Here is a 12,138-nt window from a genome sequence, read left to right on the forward strand (position 1 = left end):
AGAGATAAAGCGATAGGTAAGCAGATTTATTTAGAGAGAAACACTCTCCACAGGCAGAGTGTTGGCTATCTCAGACAGTAAGAGCAATCTCAAAATATGGTGTGGTTAGTTTTTATGAGCTGGATAATTTCATAGACTGATGAGTGCAATGGTTATTCCAGCAATTTTGGGGAAGAGGAAGGGGTTTCCAGGAACTGGGTCACTGACCACTTTTTGATCCTTGATATTTGGCTTCAGAACTGTCATGTCACTGGTGGGTATGCCATTTAGTTTGTTGATGTGTTAAGTTGAGCTTATCCTAAGGCTAAAGGTCTAGTGGAAGTCAGCTGGTCTGCCACCTTGCACCTATTTGGTTCTAATCAGTATATGTTGTGTCCTCAGGCTATGCCATTCTTTTTTAATTTTATTTTATTTTTTAATTGGAGGAAAATCACTTTACAATGTTGTGTTGGTTTCTGCCATACAACAACATGAATAAATCATACCTATACATATGTCTCCTCCTTCTTGAGCCTTCCTCCCTCCCCTCATCCTACCCTTCCAGGTCATCACAGAGTTCTAGGCTTGGCTCCCTGTGTTATATAGCAACTTCTCACCAGCTATTTATTTTACATGTGGTAGTGCATATATGTTGATTCTATTTTCTCTGTTTGTCCCACTGTCTCCTTCTCCAGCTGTGTCTACAGTCCATTCTCTACTACATCATCTACATTCCTTCCCTGCAAATAGGTTCAATGATATCATTTTCCTAGATTCCACATATATGTGCTAATATGCAATATTTGCTTTTCTCTTTTTGACTTACTTCACCCTGTATAACAGTATCTAGTTTCATCCATCTCACTACAGCCGACTCAAATTAGTTATTTTTTATGGCTGAGTAATATTCCATTGTATATATGTACCATGTCTTCTTCATTAACCCATTTGTAGATAGACAGCTACAAAATGTTGCTTCCATGTCCTGGCTATTATAAATAGTGCTGCAATGAACATTGGGGTACATGTGTATGTAATTCTTTTAAATCTTGTGTCCTGCCCCCTTCCCTCTTGTTTCAATTCTACTTTCTTTATCATTCCACAAAGCCCCGCCAAAATATTCATCATTTCAATCACTTCTGAATAACACCTTGAATTCAGGTCCTTCACTCTTCTATGTACTGGTTGATGGTCCAGTTGTTCCAAACATGCATCCAATTAACCTGGGCTTGTGTGAAAAACCAAACCACTTTTAAATTCTTGACTGCAAATTTCAAGTTGAGTTCTCAGACTACTGAGCCATTCTATGGCAAACTCTAGTATGTGTACTATGCTGCTTTTATTTACTTATTTTTTAAACTTTAAAATATTTAAATTTATTTCAAGAATAATTTAATTCAACAATAAAAGGAGAGTTTCATCTATTACAATACCTAATAGCTCAAGTGGAGATTTTCACAGAACATGAATTACTGGTCTTGGTCCACATGCATTTGAGAAATTAACTGATTTATAAAACACATACCCCAAGTCTTCACTTCTCACATTTCTTTCTATATACAGCATCTTATCAGAGTACTCAAGCTATCAATGTCTTTTTTTTATTTTATTATTTATACTTGAAGTAATTTATATATAAGACCCTTTACTGCCCAGTTTTTCTAAGGCAAAATTATAAAACTAATCTTTTTAAAATTGTCTATACTTTAAAGCATAATATTATAAATACTTCATAAATGTAGCATTTTATTTGACTATACTTTTTTGTAAGTTGTGTTTCTTCTTTGATTTTATTTTTTAACACTCACCTCAACCCTGATGGGGTACAAAAAAGATAGCACACTATCCCTCTCCAAAAACAGTTATAACTGAAAATTCTAAAGATACTGTTTAAGTCAAGGTGACAGCAAAAATTCTGTTTCAAAAATGGATTCATAAGGTTTCTTTATACAAAAAAGAGGAGAGTGAAATGTTGCTCAAAAATTCAAGAGCTTCCAATTTATCTTACCCAGGAAATATAAACTCTTCAATGAATCTTCTTTATCTTGTCTTGAACCTGCTCTCTGCTCCAAACCAACTGCTTATTTCTCCTTAAACATATTCCACATTTTTAAACTTTTGCTTTATATTTTTTTAATGCCCATTCTCTCCAAAATTCTCTTATTCTTTCGCCTGCCTTTAAAAATTCCATTCATTCTTCATGCTCATCTCAAAAACCACCTTTGCATCAAATCTTTATAAATCCTACAGATTCCAATGATCCTTCATGGCACTTTATTAAGGTATCTCCCATGGTGAAGTTTATTCTGCATTGCTATGTAGTTTTTGTGAATTTATTGTAATAATGATAACAGGAACACCAGCCACAAGACTTGAAACTTAATGAAAGCTTACTACATGCTAGGAATTAACAAATATTATTTCTATTTTATAGCTGAGAACTGAGGTTTTGAGTGAATGAGTAACCTGCCGTATCCAGGTCTGATTGATTCCAGAGGTTCAGTGAGCTCTTAACCACTCATTACAAAGTCATTTCTCACAGGTTATATGTTTTTACTTACTTCTGCATTTCTGCAATGTGGAGAGCAGTAGCTTTCAAAGAACAGAACTCAGTAAATAATTTATTCACTAAACTAGACTACAGTTAGAAAGAACAACTACTATTACAATTCATTACAACAGGGTATCCAAACACTTCCATTCTAACAGAACAATATTCTCCAAGTTTATGCTAACACCACTAATCAGGATTTATGATTAAACAATTTTAATCTGAACATTAGGGGAAATAGCCTATCTATTGAAAATATGTGCATTTTTATCCCTAATATGTCTGTATACAGTCTGTTTTATAGAAGAAAAGGATATGTATTTTAATCATTCAACATGTATCTATAAGTATGTATACACACATATGCAAACACATGCACAAATGCATGCACATATAAAACTGTTATCTGGGCATGATAAAACACCAAATACATTTATAAACAGTGAGAAGATAATACAGAAATAAATTAAGATATTTCATATCTAAAAGGACAGCAAACCTGATCATTGGATTGTATCTTATCTCTGTGTGGATGTGCTCCTGTATTTAACATACAGAGCAGGATCTTGCTGAACTGCGCCCACTGGAGTAGGCAACTATTTACCAATCCAGTCATATTCATAATCAAACATATATCCTTTTCAATCAAACAAGTCAGTAAGAAGTTTTCTTAGGTAGTCATATTCTGGTTTTTCAAAAAAAATCTAGCCTTCTTACATAACAAAGATACGTTGCCATTTTTGCTGGAAAATTTTCACATTACACTTCTATTGGTGTGGCTCATTTTGTATCTCCAATTTTCTGCTACCTCTCAATGTGGCAGCCTTTAAACCTTGTGAAGGAAGACTGCCTCTCAGAAAATACATGAACATGTGACCTAAAGCTTCTAAGTCATCTCTTCTACTTTGTTCCTTCCCTAAATGCGTGTTTATGCTCATATATCTGCTCATATATCTAACTGTCCCTGTAAGGCTTTTGTGTTCTTTGTATGGTATGTGTTTTTTTGTCTCTGGATCAATATATTCCTTTGACAAACCAAAATCTATAATATGAATAACTTGCTGGGTTTTGTTTCCCGGACAGCCTGTTAAGAAGTTCTTGGGTTTTACATCTCTGTTTATCAAGTTCTTTGAATGGAAATATTCCATGTGAGAAATCAGTTGGATAGCTATCACGAGAACCATTTTAAGAGAAAATGTTCTGTCACACAAATCAAACAAATCTTCCAAAATAGGTCCCAGCAGTTCTATCACCATAGTGTTTTATTTACCACAAGGGCCAGAATAATAAGCTTGAGGTATACCATCTCCAGATCCTAACAGATCGTAGAAAGTGGAATAAAGTCAAATGTAGCTGTGATGCTCTGGATTTCATGAGCTCCAATTTAATGGCCACATATTCATTTGTATACAAATTTTTCCCTAATTGTAGTTCTCCAAAATTCCCACATCCAGTTTTTTTTCCAACTCTAAAGTTAGGTGCAACCATTAAAACTCCAGAGGGTGAAGAACTAGTTCCTTGAGTGTTAATGCTCTGCTGCTTTTAAAGTGACTTTCCACACCTCTAGGTTTCTAAGTTCTCAGACATCGCCTTCACCTGCCACTCCTCATTTTAGGCTCATGATCTTGCCTTTTTACCTACAAGTAACTCCCTCAACTCACTTGTCTTTTGGCTGCTCTAACCCTCAAATTGGGAGGCTTTTCTCAAGCAATTACTTCCTTTCCCCCCCTTCTTATCCCCCCACATTATCAATTTACCTTCCTCTGCTGGTTAGATATCATTCATCTTAACAACAAACTCTCTCTTAACCTTCCTTTCTCTGCAGTTTCTGCCAACTCTCTGGTGTCTTTACCTGCATGCTGGGGGCATCTGGAAAAAAACAGAACTCTGATTTTCACCTCTCCTCACCTTTTCTTTTCCCAACCTTCTCATCTAGGCCTTCCCATCCACATCATCATATACCTCCTTGACTAAATCAGAAGCTTTGCATCACCTCTGTTTCCTACATTTACCTCAACCACCATCCATTTCATCAGCATGTCTTCTCAATTCTCTATTCAAATCATGTCCCGATTCTTCCTCTTTGTCTCCATTTTCACATTCACATCCAAGCCATCAGTGCCTCTCAGACTGTAGCAATTAGTATTTCCACTTCTTTTTCTGCTTTTTCTGTTTTTTCTTACCTTTTCATTCAAAACACTGCAGCCAGGGAAAGGTATGTTAAGGATCAAGTGACTGGTGTAGATAAGGTGTACAGAATGGGTATACATAGACCAGGTGAATGCAGACACATGAAAATGTAACTTTTTGTGCTCTCATTTGTCTTGCTTGCCTTTCAAATCTTTCTAGCATGAGACTGAAGTAGAGATAGGAGGAGGGATACCTGTGGATATTCACTCTCATTTCATGGAGCATTTTCCTTGGTGGAAACATTCTGGATCCATCTTTGCTCAATTACTCTAATAAGAAAGGTAACTCTGCTTGTTTTTCCCGTGGTTTCACTAATAGCTGGCTTTCTTGTAGTGAATTATATAAAATATATGAACTTTGAAATGACAAACAATAGAAACAAATCTCAGCTCCTGCATCATCACCTGTGTTATTTGGGGCATGTTTCTAGCCCTCTTAATCACCCAGTCGTGTCCAACTCTTTGTGACCCCATGGACTGTAACCCACCAGGCTCCTCTGTCCATGGGAGTCTCCAAGCAAGAATACTGGACTGGGTAGCCATTCCTTTTACCAAGGGATCTTCTTGACCTAAGGATCCAACATGGGTCTCCTGCATTGCAGCAGATTCTTTACCAGTCTTAGCCACTTTTTTTGGTTGTTGTTTTTTTATCTATAACTGATTAATGATTCTGCAGGATTATTCATTACAGAAGAAGAATAAAGCTCCTGGTTAAATCCCATCAACACAGTGGTCAAAGTTCTCTCTTCTTTCTATGGCATTTTGTGTTGAACAAGTGACATGAAAGATGTCATGACATGAAAAAAAAATTTCTTGGGAATTTAATTCCAAAACTCAGAGCTATTCTGACTATATTCTAGAGCTTTCAGGTTCTCTAGAAGGATATTAAGGAAATGAAAGTCCAGTGCATGAAATCCAGGAACCCCCATATTCTTTTTCAAGAGAGAATCCTGATTTTTCTTTTAATTATATATAGGGGTTCTGCTTAATTAAAAAAGATCAGTGTCAGTTGTTTTTAAAACTGGAGTATAGTTGTTTTACAAAGTTGTATTCGTTTCGTCTATAAGATCTGTGTTACTTTCAGTAATTTGAAAACTATTCCTTTAATGCCAAAATAATAAATTTTAGTAGTAGAAATTTTAGACTTTTGGCAAACTTCTGCAGGAATATTTTAGGAAAGAAGGGAGATAATTTCATTAATGATTGATTCCTTCAATGCATAATGAATAATGTGGTTCCTGATATCATTAAGTGCTTCCTAGGTGGCACTTTGTGGTAAAGAACCTACCTGCCAAGGCAGGAGACATAAGAGAGGCAGGTTCGATTCCTGGGTCCAGGCGATCCCCTGGAGGAGGAAATGGCAACCCACTCCAGTATTCATTCCCAGAGAATTCCACAGACAGAAGAGTCTGGTGGGCTATGGTCCAAAGGGTCCCAAAGAGTCAGACATACTGGAGCAACTTAGGACGGACACATGCACGTATGATATCAATATCAAATGATTCACAGCAATTTAAGAAACTTAATGCTGCCATATAAGAAGTTGGTTACTATCTTTATGTAAAGTTGGCTTTTTGAGTTGGGTTCCAACACAGACTTGGAGAGAACTCCAGGGCAAGCGGTTTATTTGGAAGCTGATCCCAGTTAGGCCCGGTAGGAGAGCGGGAAGTGAGACAGGGATGGGAGAAAAGCAGGAGGCCAGGACTCAGTTTTGTTGAGGACTTCAGGGAGATAAGGTGGAACAAGCTTAAAATGATCTACTCCAGATGAAGAAAAGATAATATTTATTCTCCAACGTCCATTACTTTGCTGAGGACTGATCAGAAAGGCATCAACTCCTTGGCTCTGCTTGTCTATTTCTCCTGAAGACAAAGGGGCAGTTCTCATCTGTGTAGCTGCAGATGCTTTAGAAAAGACAGAGAGATACATAAAGTGTGTTAGGATAGTGACTATTTCATATAATGACATACATACCAAATGAGTGAAATATACGCTCATTCTTGAGGTCTGAATTTGGGTTGATTTAAGTTGGAGTCTCCCCTTTATTGCTGCTAGCAATGTGACTTTAAGCTAGTTATTAGTTGTTCCAAATACGGGAGAAATAATACCATAGGAATTATTCACGGTTCCTCTGAAGGAACATAGCAAGTATTAGAGTTCATAGGTTCATAGGAAGTATTAGAATTAAGGTTTACAAAGCTCCTGGGAGTGTTCCTGACATATAATAGGCATTAATCAGCATTAGGGTACATCACAAGGAATGAAAATGCTGTGTTTTATGATATGTTACTCTTCAAATTTACTAGGTAATTCAATCTTTTTTCCAAAATGGTTGAATTGATCTGCATCACCACCAGAGTTCCAGTTGCTCCACATCCTTTTTACTTTTGAGTCTTTATAATTTCAAAATTCATGTAGGTATATATTTGTATCACATTGGGGTTTTAATTTTCATCTCCTTGCAGATTAATAAGTTTCTTGGCCATTTGAATATTCATGTGACTTTTTTTTGGTGACTTTTTCCTCATGTGACTTGCTTATTTATCTATTTGGTTGTCTTCCAATTGATTTTTAAAAGCTCTTTATATATTCTGAGTGCTATTTTGTTTTCATATGTTGCAAATATCTTCTGCTGTTTTGTGATCTGCCATTTTACTCTTACTGATGAAGAGGACTCGGTCCAGTAAGTCCCCTACATATGAATGAGTTCCATTCCAAGAGCATGTTTATACGTCTAATTTGTTTGTAAGTCCAACAAAGTTAGCCTAGGTACCCAACTAACATAATATAGTACTGTACTGTAATAAGTTTATAATATTTTTCTTATTATGCTTTTGCTGATTTATTTTAATGCAATTGACTTTTTATTCAGCATTCTAAGTACACATAAATTCTAATAATTTATTTGTAGGTTCCTCTTTTCTACTTACTAAGCATATGTATACAAATAATGTCTTCTAATTCTCATATTTTTGTAAGATATATTTTATTTTTAAATGCATTTTTTTATTTCTCTTGCCATGTTGCACTAGTAAGGACCTCAAGAACAATATCAAATTCAAGTGATCCTTGTTTCCTCTGGATCTCAAAAGAGCAAGATTGTTAACTTTTTATAGTTAAGTTTGATATTTGATGGAGGTATATACAGATGCCACTTATTAGATATGGACATATCCTTCTATTACTAGACTGCTGGGAAGTGTGTTTTTCTGCTTGTTTTTTTAAAATTTTTATATGCATTTTTTGCACCTATTAGGATGATGATTGGACTCCCCTGGAGGCTCAGTCACTAAAAGAATTCACCTGCAATGCAGGAGATCTGAGTTCGATTCCTGGGTCGGGCAGATCCCCTGGAGAAGGAAATGGCTACCCACTCCAGTATTCTTGCCTGGAGAATCCCATGGACAGAGGAGCCTGGCAGGTGATGGTCCCTAGGGTCTCAAGGAATCAGACATGACTTAGCGACTGAACCACAGGATGATGATATTGATTCATTTCTTTCTTTCCACTAATGTGATGAGTTACATTGACCAACATATGCAGTCTTAGCATAACCTCAACTTTTTATTATTTCTATTGTTTTTAAATATAACTGTATTTGGATTACCATTTTTTGCAGAGTATTTTTGCATTTATTTTATGAGGGGTATTGTTTTATAGTTTTCCTTTATTGTAATGTCTTTGTCAGAGTTAATATCAAGTTACACCGTTCTCATAAGAGAAATACAGGTGTAGTCTATTGTTTTCTGTTCTCTAGAAGAGGTTGTATAGTTCTGGTATAATTTCATCATTGAATTTTTAATACAGTTCATTGATAAGGTCATCTAGTTCTGAAATTTTTTTTTTCTTGTGAAAAAGTTTTTAATTATTGATTCAGTTTCTCTTTTAGATATAAGACTGTTCAATTTTTGTTTCTTCTGTTAATTTGGACAATTAATATTTTATGGGGATTAATCAGTTTTATCTACCTTTTCAAATTCACTGGTATAAAGTTTGGCATAAGGTCCACTCATCTTTTTATTATTGTTGTTTTGCTAGTTTTGGAGCTGGAGCTTTTTTAAAAAATATATTTATTTATTTATATTTATTTTGGCCTGCACTGGGTTTTCCTTGCTTTGCAGGGGCTCTCTCCAGTTGCAGTGAGCAGGGGCTACTCTTCACTGTGGTGGGCAGGCTTCTTATTGCAGTGGCTTCTCTTGTTGCTGAGCACAAGCCCTAGGCGCGTGAGCTTCAGTAGTTGCAGCATGTGGGCTCCGTAGTTGGAGTTGTGGCTCTCGATCTCTCGAGTGCGGGCTCAGGAGTTGTGGCATGTGGGATCTTCCTGGAGCAGACACTGAGCCTGTGTCCCCTGCTCTGAGAGGCTAATTCTTATCCGCCGTGCCACCAAGGACGTCCGACTCATCTCTTAAATGTACGTAAAGGTCTGTAGCAGTATCCCATTTTTTATTTTTGATGATCATAACTTGTACAGTATTTTCTGTCTCTTGATCATTCTTGCCCCCCTTTTCTTTGGGGCTTTGTTGATTCTACTGCTGTGTGTGCAGTTATTTCCTACATGGCTATTTTTTTGTTTGTGCCTTTCTAATTCTTATTTTCTACTATCTGTTGCATTAATCTGAGTTTCTCTTTTTAACTCTGTGAGATAGATATTAAACTCCTTGATTTCCAGTTTTTCCACTTTTTCAGTTTATGCATGTGAGTTCAGCTTTAGCTGTGTCCCAAAAGATTTGTCATGTATTTTTATCATTGTTCAATTAAAAATATTTCTACTTTTCATTGTGATTATTTTCTTTTATAGGCTGTACCTGATGCTCCTGGCACTCACATTTCATCTCCCAATTTGCTCTAATTTCAGACTCAGCGCGGTGAATGCTGTTGTGAGGACATTCTCCCTCCTCAAGTAAGAACCAGATATGTGTTCTAATTTCTGCTCCAGCTATCCTCAATTCTTTGGAAGACTTCTTGACTTGTGCACAAATTCAACTCCCAAATACAGAGAATTTGACAACTCCATGGCCTATTGGAACTGGTGTATGATGGTCCCACCCTTCCCTCCTTCAGGAGAAAGTTTTGGGAGGCTTTTTATGTGCTTGTTGCAGGTCACTGAAAAATCAAGTCGTGATTGGACAAACCAGACACCTTTACATTATCGACTTCTCCAATTTTCCTGTCTGGATTTTTCCATTCTCTCACTTCTCCTTCCTGAGAACACTTCCTAAGTAAACTCTATGATGTTTTCATATCCAGCTTTGTGTTTATTTTTATTTTCAAATTCAAAACAGAACTATTGTGCTACTTAATTTCCAAACATAAATGAATTTATTAATTAAAAAAAAATTTAAGTTATTTTATCCTGATCAGAGAAAACTCCCTCTAAGATTGCTCATTTTGAACCATGTTTATACATTACTTATTTTAAAATGAATAAAATTAGTTTTTAAAAGAAATATATAATGCAGGTGATGTGGTATATGGTGGTGATTTCAATGGAAAGAGAAAAACGATTATAAATAGACATGGTCAGCAGCAGTTTCTCTCTTGGGCACTTTGCCATTTGGTTACTCAAGTGGGTTCTGACATCCTTGCAGCTAGTAAAGGCCTGGTGATACCTCTCACATTCGAGACGTACTCATCTTTTGGCGGCTTAGTGGAAACTGGAGTTCTAAATAAAGTAGGTATGCAGCATGCTGTGTGCAGAACTGTTTTTCTGCAGACCTTAATCTAAAGGAATTTTAGAAGATCATTTGTGGTCTCGTCCCATTCACAGCCAAAGACCAGATAAAGATTTGTGGCCAAAGTTTATATAGCAAGAGAGAGAATTTGTCTGTAATGTTCTATATTCTCATCCTTAAAAGAACCTAGTACGGCTCTTGGTGGCTTTGGTAGATAGCTGATTATAGATGAATTGGATACACAATTTTCCAGATGAAGATGAAAATGTAGGTCCTTTGCAAGGATAAAAGTACTGTCAAGTATATGAACATATGATGTGTTTTCATTTTCTTCCATAGTGTCTCTCTTATCTTATGATTTTTAAAAATTTGCTATTTAATATCATGCTAAGCAGAGAACTGGTTTCCCTGGTGGCTCAGATGGTAAAGCATCTGTCTGCAATGCGGGAGACCTGGGTTCGACCCCTGGGTCGGGAAGATCCCCTGGAGAAGGAAATGGCAACCCACTCCAGTATTCTTGCCTGGAGAATCTCATAGACGGAGGAGCCTGGTAGGCTACAGTCCATGGGGTCGCAAAGAGTCAGACACGACTGAGCAACTTCACTTTCACTTTAAGTAGAGAAAAATTAAAGTTTCAAACGATTAGCTTGAATTCTACCATTTACCTTTATAGAAAACTGGTACTGCCAGCATTAAGTATAGCTATTAGAACTTTAACCTGTATATGAATCATTGAAAGCACACAATGTTCATTTTGTGGCTTGTACACATATATTTTGCTCTTACAGTAAAAATCCTGCACACAATGGATTCTCTCCATGCACACTTTATCAGCACTCTACCTTTGCTCACTGAAAAGTAAAGAAGCACTGAAGAAGGAATTGTGGGCTGTTCCATCTCTCCCTCTTTTGTTTGTGTCAGCATTTGCAGAATAAGTGGTTGGCTCCTAGAGGTTAAGAATGGATAGAGTAGAATAGGGTGCCATGGTGGTTTCTTAGAAGCCAGTGCTTTCTGCATTTGATGAAGCAAGTGAGCAAGTGAAACATAATGTGCATCCTCTCAGCACTATCAGCCTTCTTCCATTACTCAGTCAAGATATCACACACTTACCTGGTATTCACTTTGAGCTCCTCTGAACTTCACGTATCCATCAGAGCTCCGTGTCCACAAGACATTGCAAATGATGAATACCTGGCAGCAAGCGATGAAGGATACACACTGCAGAGATTTCTGCTCACACCCACACTCCATTATCTCATGGACTTCACTGCAAAATCCAAGTTCAAAAATAAAATTGTTTAGAATTTCAAGATGATGACAGCAGAGCATTAAGTCAAGTGACTTCCCACATCTCATCCTTGACTGTGGATTGGGGAATCCACATTGCTTGAATTCAACAAACTGAAGATAGAGGAAGAGACTAATTTTCAGTTATGATCCTAATCCATGTTTCTCTGGGCTCCTCTTCACTTTCCACAAAGACAGCCTTCCTTTCCTTTTTTCTGCACCCACGGAGATTGAGTCTTACTAAGCAATGAAGAGGATTTGGGGGTAGAGTAGCAAAAGTTAATTTTTTTTCTTTTTTCCTTTTTTCTTTTGTGGTGACTGTGAGGCATTGCTAGTGGGGACATCATATCTGTGCGCTTTGCATGAAAGGCCTTTTTTTTTTTTTTTCCCTCCAAATTTCAAAGATTTTAGATCTGGGCTGTGCTTGGTCTCGGCCAAGGGTGACCTCCACCCAGCTTGG

The 12,138-nt window shown here is 36.8% G+C and overlaps 1 pseudogene; it reads right to left on the reverse strand.

The window, feature by feature from the left end:
* Window positions 1-3,120: 3,120 nt before the first annotated feature.
* Window positions 3,121-3,786, reverse strand: LOC122710188 (annotated as a pseudogene).
* Between the last annotated feature and the right edge of the window lie 8,352 nt (window positions 3,787-12,138).

This window comes from Cervus elaphus, chromosome 16 (genome assembly GCF_910594005.1).
Source record: "Cervus elaphus chromosome 16, mCerEla1.1, whole genome shotgun sequence".
Lineage (NCBI taxonomy): Eukaryota > Metazoa > Chordata > Mammalia > Artiodactyla > Cervidae > Cervus > Cervus elaphus.